This window comes from Uloborus diversus, chromosome 7, assembly GCF_026930045.1.
Source record: "Uloborus diversus isolate 005 chromosome 7, Udiv.v.3.1, whole genome shotgun sequence".
NCBI lineage: Eukaryota > Metazoa > Arthropoda > Arachnida > Araneae > Uloboridae > Uloborus > Uloborus diversus.
In genome coordinates this window covers 148133902-148146305 of record NC_072737.1, presented here as the reverse complement: position 1 = coordinate 148146305, position 12404 = coordinate 148133902, and positions in this window count along the sequence as shown.

Here is a 12404-nt window from a genome sequence, read left to right as displayed (position 1 = left end):
TTCCAAAGAAAACTGATTACAGTGCCAGGGGGAAAATGTGTTTTTGGCAGTTTGTTGACAAATGAGGACTTTCTGTTGACAGTGACAAAATGGTGGCAACCGAAGCCAATCCCCCCCCCCCATCCTCTCTTTCCCCTCCTATTGTAAATTTCATAATTTTCTAGAATTTCTGTATTTTTTTTCATTCATTAAAAAAAATCTTCGCATAGTGGTGTAAACAAACCATTTTTTTGGGGGGGGGGCAGTTGTCTTCCTGCTGTAGGTCAGTGCTTCTCGTAGGGAGCTGCTTTTTTGGGGTGGTGGGGGTAGGTATTCCTATTAATCAAAGAATTTTCAAGAAAAATGATTTTTTACCTTTTTGTTGTGCTGCCATCTATGTTTGAAATAATACACGAATAAATGGCTCCAGTGCTGGTGTCGCCATCTATTCGCTACCATTAAAACCTTTTGGATGACTTTCTCAGGAAAAATATTGAACTAACTCAGATATAAGTCGAATTTAGCTACCGTTTCTGAGTTGACTTGAAATTTGCACCCTCATCCCTGTCGTTAAAAAGAAGAAGTAAAATTACCTTATTTTAAGAACCTAAATAAATCCTTTGAAAATAATATTCCTAACCCAAAATTAAACTTGTCAAGCTTTAAGAAATGATGACTTTTCATATTATTTAACTTGTGTACGTTTTTGGTTGAGCTCATAGGCTCAATTGCTGTTCTAGGAAAAAAATATTCACATAAGACAGTTTTAAATAAGATAAACAATCAATATGCAGAAACTTATAAATAACAATCAATAGATTATGATTGTTATTTTGTCATATCTCTGTAGTCAGTGGCGGCCCTAGGTCTTGTGGGGCCCTGGGCGAAAAAATTTTGTGGAGCCCTTAGCTGAAAAAAATGTTACTGATGACTTAAATAACAGGGGTGTCTATCGCATGGGCGATATCACTCCCTCTCCCCCAAGGACGGATCCAGAAAATATTCAAGGAGGGGGCGATTGATTTCAGATACTTACCCTTTTACAAATTTCAAAACCTCCGCCTCCCTAACATCATGGAAGATCGACTCAAATCAGAGTTTTTTTTTTTTTTTTAGTTTTGAACTCCATTTCTAAAAACAGTCTTCAAAGGTGTCCTATTATTACTCTTTTTGGACTTCAATTTAAAAAACTTTCAAGGGGAGACCCCCGGAACCCATCACATGTCATCTAAGATAGTCAAAAGTTGAGTTTTGGAACTAAAAAAAACTTTTTGTGCAAAGTTCCGATCTCTGTCACTAAAGTGTTAAGAGATGTGACGCAATTACGTTTTCAAGGCTACAATTCTGAAAAAATTCCGAGGGAGAGCCTTTTTTTTCCGTAAAATTACGTTTTTCGAACTTCATGTGATAAAAGAGAGTTCCTGCATCTCGGCTCAAGGAAGGGGCGATCGCCCCCATCGCTCCTCCCTTGTACTCATCCCTGCTCTCCTCACAATGCTATGGAGCTCTTCTCCTCCACGAACAAAACCTCCCAAAAAAGCAAAAAAAAAAAAAAGATTCCTAGGAACAGCGCCTTAAAAGTTTGTCTTATTCAGTTTCAGCGATGCCCCCCCCCCCCCCCGCCTTTTGGGCACCCCTGTTAATGATAAATAAAAAGAATGCATATTAAGATAATTTACTCCTATTCATTACTACCTAAATAAAATTAACATATCACCTTTTTTTCTCAATAATATCCCGCATATACATTGGCATAGCATATGATTTTGTTAGAGAAGCCAATGATGTTTAGCTAAAGAAAAGAAAAAGAGAAGACCCCCCCCCTCCCCTGAGAGTAATTTAAGCACTAAACTAAACATTAAACTTAAAAAACACCCCCCCCCCCCCAACCGAGAGTAATGTCATTTAAGGGTTAACTTTTGCAATTTTGGGTCTCTTAATTTGATCAGAAAAGTCTATAATTAAGTGTGTGACAATTATGTTATGCACTTTTCTGTGATCTTTTAATAACTATTATCTGTTTCATTAAAATTAATGTTCTTCTAATAACTATTATCTGCATTTCGGCAATTCCAAGGACACTTATCATTTAGACGCGAAGGAGTTCATTCTTTATAACTAGTTAACCTGCCTATATTTTTCAATCCTATTTTTCCCATTATTCTCGATATTTCTCACAGACGGACAAACAGATAAGTAAGAGGAAAAAATTAAGAGCAGTTTTATTTAATTCTATTCAAAACTTTCATCTAAACAATAACAGTATGCGTATAGCAAGGACGGATCCAGAAAGTTTTCAAGGAGGACGTGGTGCCCAAATAAATAATTATTTCAGAAAAAGGAAAAAAAGTTTACAAAATTTTTTTCACAAAAAGCGGAGCTAAAAATAAAACTTGGATGCACTCATGAAGGGTAATAATTATTAAGGAAATATTTTTAACGCAGCCAGGTAAAAATTCCCGGGATTGGTGAACCATCGGTTGAGAATCCCTGTTTTAGGACACATATAATTCAAAGCAAAAACCAATACTTATAATATACATCGTCTTTTATGACACTTTAAATTAAGAAACTCTATGGAAATGTCGACTTTTTTCCTACTCAAATTTTCTATAAAAGTACTGAAGTCTAAACTTCAATCCAACTCGTTTTCAATCCTACTCGTCGTGATCGTGATAGTAGCCAATTATGAGAGTCTATCTTGTGCCATAGAGCTTCTTAAATGTATGTTTCTTAATGAGCTCTAATTTCGAGAAACTCCATTCTTCGGACGCTACTGTCTCTTATGCCTCTCACCGTTAATGTAACATAAAATCTTAGAGTAGATATCTGCAGGCCTGATAATGGCACAGGCCAACTAGGCCTGGGCCTGGGGCCCCATCTTCCTAAGGGGACTCAAATTTTCCAAAGAATTATGCATAATAATTAAAAATAATGATAATAACTTATTAATCACAAGAAAATTCCTTAAAGGAGAATTTTTATTCATTCTGCTATTAGCGAATTTACCATGTCACAACTATGAGGGACCCTCCTGAAGGGATTCATAAATGCACATGGTTAATGATTTACGTAAAATTCTGGGATAGACAAAGAGGCCCCAAAAATGAATTCCGAAGGGGGGCAAACCTGTAACCACTGTATCCCGCTATAGAGTCTTCAGGGGGCCTCCAAAATATTGTAGGCCTAGGGCTTCACATTTAGTTAGTCGGGCCCTGGATATCTGCCTTCAAAACACACTTTCAGTCAGGGGCGTACACAGAAATTTTGGGGCCCGTCACAAAAGACCTTTACACCGCCCCCCCCCCTCCATATTGTTACATAAATTTCACCCTTCATTACAAAAATCTCGGGTCCCCTTCAGGGTCGGACCCGGGTGAACATGTGTCCCTTCTCCTGTCTCCTCTCCCTTGTCTTCACCGCATCAATGCCGCACCGGATTCTTTTTGCCCTCTATGTAACCTTAAAAAGGTTATGGACATGCCGCACTTCCGCAAATACCCTGCTCTTCCTCGTAGCTGACCATTCTTATTTATTATTATGTAAAATTATCTCCTGAATCCAAACATGACCACAGTTTCTCCCATCATCTACCACTTTTTAAAGATAATTCACCCCTCCTCTTTCCCATTTTCCCTACGTTCCACAGTTTCATAGCCATTATTTTGATTTGGGAGCCGTTAACATTTTTCTGAGGGCCCCGAGAGGAGAAAAGTTCAAAACATGAATATTTGTAGCAACAAAAGAGACTTGAGGGGGGGGAGGCATACACGAAAAAATGTTTAAGCTGTTTTTGAGCGATCACATTGCTTATTGTTTTCACTTGACTGTTTTGAATTCCTATGATTTTATTTTCCCCCCGCCTCCCTCTGCAGCACCGTCGTCGGCCGGCCCCTCCCGATGCTGCTCCTATAGCGAAAACCGTGTCCAGGTTGCATTGAACTTTTTTTTTTAAATCTTGAAAACACAGCATGTTGCGCACAGGTCGCACCGCAGTTATCCACTAGGTAACCTCTACCCGAATTATGTATATTTATTCGAGTTACATTCAGATATAACTAAGGTTGAAAATGAAATTAAGTGCATAATATAGCATTAATATATATTTATATTTTTGGGAGTACACCGTTCCCATTGTTTATCACTTCTTAACAATATATATATTTTTTTTAATCACCGTTTTTCTGTTTTACACTGTTTTTCCTTTGAGCAAGAGATGTTGCTTTTACATTGTGGGGACGTACTCTTCAGAATGAGCTTCCGAAACCTTAGGTTTCACAATTGCGCACTTGATTCACTGGTTCCATTTATGTGGCCTTGTAAAACGCAAAAAAACAAACCTATGATTTGGGCAGTTTCGTCAGGCTCTGCTTGTTGCACGTGCTGTAGGAACATCATCCAGCCTGGAGGAAGTCTCACTCCTCTCAGAGAGTATCAGCTGTGCCCACGGCCCATGCTAATGGGGGAATGAATCCTTAGAACAATGAGCAATTTGAGCATCGGAAACTAAACCGAAACCCGAACGGTTTCGCATCAACGGGCCAGCAACCATTCTCGAGGTATCGGATGTCAAACGAAAATTCGCGCTGTACAGATGTTCCCTTGACAGCCCCATATCGCTCTCCAGGAAATATTATCGGAGCGGGGCTTCGTTGTACCAGGGCGTTATCGAGACTCGAGCGAGAGGTAGAAGGTGGGGGGGGGGGGGCATCGAGCTGCTGAGGGTTAGGCACCTGTAGTGGAGGAGCCGACGCGTCCGCCATTTTGGAGCAAACTTGAGCCAGTGCTTCGCAGCGATAGCATTGCTACTGATGTTTACATTTCTTTAGCATATGTTAAATTGAGTCAAATGGGTGGTTGTTCGGCTGTTAATTGTGCAAACAGCTCCAGAAACAATTTCAGCTCTTCAGACTTCCATCAGATGCAGAAAAAAGAAAGAAAGTGACAATTAGTAGCCGAGACGAATTGACTGGCAGCTTGGAAATGGAGCTCGCTTGTGTGAGGTTAATATCGATTTATTTTTCACTAGTGGTACCTGCACGGCTTTGCCAGTAGTTGAAAATTAAAAGGTCATTCGGTTCGCCTGTATATTTATAAATAATGGATGACGAATTTCTCGCCAATTGGCTATGTTCATTCGCTCTCCCATTCCACGTCATGATAATTTCATAATTTATTCGTCCATCTTATGATAATTTTGCTCCGGAAAATGTTCTTAAAATTGAAATTTAAAAAAAATCGAATTTTCGAAAAATCGCTTTGAGGTGCACACACCCCATGCTACAAACTAACTTTGTGCCAAATTTTATGAAAATCGGCCGAACGGTCTAGGCGCTAAGCGCGTCACAGAGATCTAGACATCCACCAGACAGAGACACTTTGAGCTTTATTAATTTCGTATCTCGCCAATTGGCTTGTGCCCATGTTACGGTTCCACGTTATGATAATTTCGTAATTTACTCGTCCAACTTATGATATTTTTGTTCTTAAAATTGGAATAGAAAAAGAACCGCATCGAATTTTCGAAAAATCGCTTCGAGGTGCAGTGCACACCCCCGTGCTACAAACTAACTTTGTGCCAAATTTCATGAAAATCGGCCGAACGGTCTAGGCGCTATGAGCGTCACAGAGATCCAGACATCCTACAGACATCTTCCGGACAGAGAGACTTTCAGCTTTATTATTAGTAAAGAAGATAAAGAAGAGAAAGATAAAGATGATTTTTTACTATCATTACGTTGCTCTGTAATCTTTGCAAACATGTTGCAGTGTTCTACGGAATATCTTTTATTCTGTATTTCCCTGTTATGCAGTGGCGCACGCAAGAGAGGGAGGGGTCCAGGGGGTTCGGACCCTTCCCTGGAGCTCTTTTTTTTTTCCGATTGATTTTGATTCTATGTATTTTGTTCGTACAATAATTCCAAACAAAGATTAGAATAATTTCAGTACTCATAAGAGAAAAAATAATAATAAAATTTGCTTATTAAAATATTTTTTTTAACTGTGCACTTTTCCTATAACGAATTGCACGAGTGAGAGATCTTTCTTGACTTCGAGGGGGCTAAAAACATACTTAGGTGGTACCATGTGTGATGAACGTTTAAATGATCTTGCACTGCTGAAGTCAAACAATGTCACCATCACACTCTGAGGAAGTTATAAATGAAATCGAAAGAAAAACTAGAAAACTTTATTTAATTCTGTGACGTTTTGTAAGCCTATAGAAGCAGGCTGGTGGCTATAAATAAATACTACATCATAATAAACATGTTTTTAGTTTTGTAATTGCAGATAATAATATTTTTCTTTAAAATTATGTCAATTATTTATTCAATAATTCATTTTTCACTGTTTTTTGTTCTCGCGAATCGATAAATCAAGTAAATATATTGGACGTCGTGTTGGAATGTAATATGAGAATGGGACTTTCGATCCTGGACCCTCCTCTTAACAAAATTCCTGCGTGCGCCACTTCTGTTGTGCCATAAGTACTCTACTCCCGCTTGCTCCAAAATGGCGGATGTGTCGGCCGCTCCAGTTATAGGGATTCTAGGGAGGGGGCATCGAGCTGCTGAGGGGTAATCCGTTGACCGGGGAGATCCGCGCAGGGTGATAGATGGTCGGAAAGTGAGGAATCGTGCGCAAGGAATATTTCTGTCATCCAGAGCCGTTGAAGCGTGCCGTTGACTGTTTAGGCTTCAGCGGTAAACAACGACTTCCGCCGAAAGATTCGTTATTTGGAGCAGGATATGCGGCAGACGATCCGTGCTAAAAGGTAAAGACTTCCGATCGAATGATGAGCTGAACACCCCCTTGCTATCTCCCCTTGTTCAAGAGGCCTGAGAGCTTGTTCAAAGAAGATGAGAAACCGGAAACTTTTATCAGCAAGTGACACAACAGATTGGGGAATAAACACAGCGCACTTTTTCTGATTCGAACTTGGTTAATTCGAATTATTAGTTAATTCGAACTTAGTTTAGTCCTGTCAGTGGCGTAGCGAAGGGGGGTTGAAAACACCTCCCAGAGCCATTGGTTCTTAACATTAATTCAAATTCTAATGCAGTAAATTATGCATATAAAAGGGCTGTTTTGATCAAAAAAGAAACCCTTCAGAAGTTATTTTTTATTAAAAAAATTTCCTTTCAGAAGGTGTTTTTCATCAAAATACCCCCTCCAGAAGGTATTTTTCCCCAAATAACCACCGTATGGAGAGGGTAATTGATGAAAATACCTCCTAGAAGAGTTTTTTGAACAAAGAAACGGTCCATAAGGTATTTTCGCTCAAGAAAACCCTTCAGAAGATATTTCTGGCTGCGCTAATGGTCCCTGTTATTCTCAATTGGTTCCTGTGATAAAAATGTGTCTTTAATTCGAATATTTATGTCTGTTTTTCGGTTAATTTGAAATTCGATCTGTGAAGTGCTGGTAATGTTTGCAGCGAGGTAACTGCAAGTGAAGAAATAATTGAAACTGATATCATTCAAGATGTTACCAGAAAACAGATTTTTCAGACTCGCTCTGAAGCCTGAAAATTCGTACATGAGTACAGGAATTCATTCGCTTGAGTTATTAAAAAATATCAGCTGTTTAATAGACGTTAAAGGAAGTACTGTGAGTGGGGGAGTTATATAAACACTCGTTACATGTGAAAAAACTACTTTTTTAGTTTTGGAAATAATGTTAAAATTAAACCCTCTGGAGAATGTTTTTACCGCCTTTCCCCTCATTGTGCCATTTTCATTACCAAGGGGGAAAAAAATCATTGTTATATGTATATTTTTTTAATTTCTGACGTGTCAACTGTTTTATGAGATAACTTACTTTTATTCGCAATTCCAGAGCTCGAATACGCAACCTTGCGGTGGTTAATAATACTAAAGAAAAGGGTAAAACATCCCATTCCACGTGTTTTCTTTGGTGTAAATTACAGGCTTCAGACAGTTTATGGTGTAATGTAATTTTAGAAGAATAAAAATGAAAGCTTCCCACAAACACGATGAAAAATTATTGTCATTCACTAAGCGTCAAAGCAAGTTATAAGTTACGGCATTTGTTTGTTTTACCTTTTTCATCTGCCATTAGACAGTAGCTGCAGCGCCCCCCTATTGAAACTTTTGCTTTCAGTCATTCTGAGCCTATGCAAGCACCAAGAAAATATAATGAATAAATCGAGGTTTTACAAATGACATATTTGTCGAAATTGAATGACATGGAACGCGAACGCGTGACAAAAAAAAGCAAGAAAAATCTACAAGTTATGAGATCCAGCGATAACCGAGCTCAACGGCAGGCGCGTCATAACTGTGACCGAAACCGCATTCGTGAGAATGTCATCGGAAGTTTCGCAATGACGAAAATTTAGTAAATTTAGTTATTTGCAGTGCAAAATGCACACACACACATTATCTCCTCCGCCAACCCATCTACTCAAATATTCATAATGTGAGCTTCCTGTTACTTCGTTCGGCTAAACGAGAAGGAAAGAACAAAAACAAACGTGTTCTTTTTTTTTTTTTGCAGTCGAGGCGGGAAGCCCGGACTCGATCGAAATTGCGATTCTGGCCATTAATCGTGTTCACACCTGCGAATTACCGGAAAACACCACCTCCCCCTGCGATTGCATCCGCTCTTTAACAACGCATCCATAAATGTAGCAGTTACAAATTAAACAGAACGGACACCACATCTCAGGCTGAAATTGAGCATCCGCTGGGGAGCTATGATTGGTTTGCAGCACAGATGGAGTGTATGAGATTTTCTGTGGTGGTATGGAATTGTCGAATGTGGGAAACTATCGGTTTCTCGTATAAACTGGAAATTAAATTACCTATTTCGGGGTTACATGGAGTTCCTTTGTCAATAAAATTATCATCCGATCGGTGGATGATAAGTTAACCGGACCAAAGTTAACTTGATAGGCGTTAGTAAATCGGCTCCTTGTAATCCCGAAACGTGCCTACGAGATTTGATTTGCAAGTTAATGTGATGAAACCTTGTTCTGCAACGTTCAATTTCCAAAGAAAGATAAATATTATTTTCGTAACTGAATCAATGCTTTAAATAAAGACTTTGATAGTTTAAAGTTTAGAAAAAAAAATGCAAGCACAGTGCCAATATCAATCAGTTAACACTTGGTCTTTTTAGCAACATTATAATTGAATCGATTTTTTCAGAAAGGGCATAAGTCCAACGATTGAAACTTTTCCGGAATCAATAAAAAGTAATTATTTCATTCAGAAATGAACTAAATTCTACGAAATTTTTTATGACTAATCTAGCCAGAAGTGGCATCATCAACTCACCTTAAATTACGTTTCATTTCGTCACTGAAATTAATTATTATTTTTTTTTTTTTTAATTTGAACTTATTCCTTTTCTGCAATGAATATCCTGAAAGACTAATTTACATTGATGAAAATGAAATGTAAATCAAGTAAAATTGATTTGTTTCAAATTGATTTATGATAATAAAAAATAATATTACAAAGTGACAAAAATAATTAGTGAAGTCCGTATTCATAAATAAGAAAATACATCGTGTATTTTCTCTTTCTTTCGTCTTGTTTTAAAGAAATAATAAAGTCTGGCGTAAAAAAATTAAAAAAAAAACTAAGAAAATGATTTAAAAAGCAAAAGTTTTTCATGTGTATAAAACTATATTCATATTCATATTCATCAAATCCTTCCTCCATGGAAATCCTTTTTTCTATCCTTCTCTTGTCTAGTTTTGTGTACAAAGTTCGATGTACATATTAGTATGACTAAGTTCAAAATTGCACTGAATAATCAGCTTGATATTTGTTATTTCTGTCAACAATATGAAAATTTTCCCTTTATACTCAATATTGGCAAAGGTAGTTCAGCCGACAAGCGTTACTTTGCAATATTCTATTGAAAAACATCTTTAGAATAGCTAGCCTGAAACCGTTCCTTTGATGTTTTATCGAATATTTAAGCATCATGAATGTTGATAATTGAAAAATTTGTCGTCAAGTAGAATCCTTTTCAAAAATCTCAATTTGGGAGATAAGTCATCTTAAAAAATGAAGGACACCTGTTTAAGCAGTTACAGATTTCATTGTTTTCAACAAATTTGACAGTGAATCTTGATGTAATTTCAGGATTTCACTTATAAGAGATTGGATTTCACATGGTTATAATATAATAAATAATTCACATGGTTAACCTTCTTGACAAAAATGATTGCTTCTCGGAAAAAAAAAAAAAAACATTTGTCGCTACAAAAGCGGTATTTGATGGATTTTACCATTAACTGAAACCTACACGAAAAATAAAACAGAATCGTTTGCTTTGCCATGCGTATAGAACTCACTCAGTGACGATCATAACAAGAAATTTATAAGAGGGTTTTCCCCCACCGGAAATATGGCATTTGCACTTAAAGTTGGCTTTTTTCCAAAGTAGGAGATAAAATTGGAAAGAGCAATTTACAGAAGATAAATGTTACGAAAGAGCAGATATACTTTTAACATCTCTAAAGAAACGTATTTGACGCATTGAAAGCCGGAAATAAGCCTCAAAATGCTACTCGAAGATATTTTCTGTCGTGGTATTTTGCACAGAAATTTAGCACTGCGGAAATTGGAAAAAAAAAATGAAATTGGAAATTTAAAAAGACAATATTTGAATGTTTTGTTATTTGTTTTAAATACAAAATGTTTAAATGTTGAAAAATTAAATACTACTTATCCCTTAAATTTTGAAACATTGAAAAATTATGGGGACAGAGAAAAAAAATCCACCGCTTACAGAAACAAACAATTAACTTTTGCTGAGAAGCTGAAATTGTAATTAAAATAAAAACAAAACGTTGATAGAAAAACTGGAGCATTAAAAACCATTAACATTATAATTCACCTACTGCCATTACATCGGCATCGACTGATTGTCTTCCGCTAATTAATCTACCAGTTTGCTTATTAGTAACTTACCGGTTTGCTTATTGGTGCATCCCATTTATTATAATCACCCTGTATGTAATTAAAAAGGCAGTGGGGTCCAGATTAGTAAGGCGTCGAACACGCAACTGGAGGGTCCCGGGTTCGATGCCAACCGGGCGAAGATGCTCCGTGTTCACTAATGGTTACTGGGACACGTTAAATATATTCGTGTCACAAAGTCCTCCAAGCTCCCATTCCAAATCAACACCTCTGGGGGTGCTGTTTCAGGGACTGTTCGACTTCTGGTCTGGATCAAAAAACAGAGCTACTCTCAGCGCCCCATCCAGCTGGTGAAACTAAGTACAGTTTATAGTATTAGGTACAGGGGACCCTGGAGTGTAGCGTATATAAACATTTAAACGAACCAACTGTTTCACCTCGATATTACGCAACCAAAAGACGTGAAATGGAGATGACTAGGGTGTTCCCGACCCACACGATTGTCTACGGGAAACAACTTCTTGACAAAAATGATTGCTTCTCGGGGAAAAAAAAAAAAACATTTGTCGCTACAAAAGCGGTATTTGATGGATTTTACCATTAACTGAAACCTACAAGAAAAATAAAACAGAATCGTTTGCTTTGCCATGCGTATAGAACTCACTCAGTAGCAATCATAACAGGAAATTTAAAAGAAGAAATGTGTCGGTGAATCGTTATGTATATTGTAGTCCAACCAGTAAATGAACGGTTTTTTTTTTTTTTTTTTTTTTTTTATTAAAACTCATTTTTTCATCCTTATCTGAAAGGACACTTAAATTTAAAAAAAAAAAACATATACCAATAGGAAAAAAATCTTCTCCTTCTAATGGTGGAAATAACAAGCTGATGTGTGCATCACATGACTTCCTTTTACACCAATTCAGTGTCATTTCCGGCAATTTTAATGTGAGTCAATATTTTACTCTCTAAATATCACCAACAGTGGCCAATTTAAAACCAAATATTGGGTTGTTCGGAAAGTAATTTCGTTTTTTCCCGTCAGAGGACTTAATTACGTTTTTTCGAAACCAACTTCACACTTAAGCCGCATAACCATTATATGTCTTGAGAGCTGATATTGCAAGGCTTGTGTGTGAAAAAGTTCTATTAATTCTACGCAGTAGTTTTTGGTGGGTGCCCTTTTAAATATGGAGAGCAATAAGCAGCATTTTCGTCATATTTTACTTTTTTACTTCAGAAAAGGTAAAAATGCTGTCCAAGCGAGAAAAAAATTGACGGATGTGTATGGAGAAGGCGTGTTAACAGTATGCCAGTGTCAGAACTGGTTTGCAAAATTTCGATCCGGCAATTTTGATGTCGAAGATGCACCACGGTCTGGAAGGCCGGTCGAAGCTGACAAAGATGCGATAAAGGCATTAGTTGAAGCAAATCGGCGAATAACCACACGAGAGATTGGTGAGAGATTAAATTTGTCGAATTCGACTGTTTATGGCCATCTGAAAGGCATGGGCTTAACCTCGA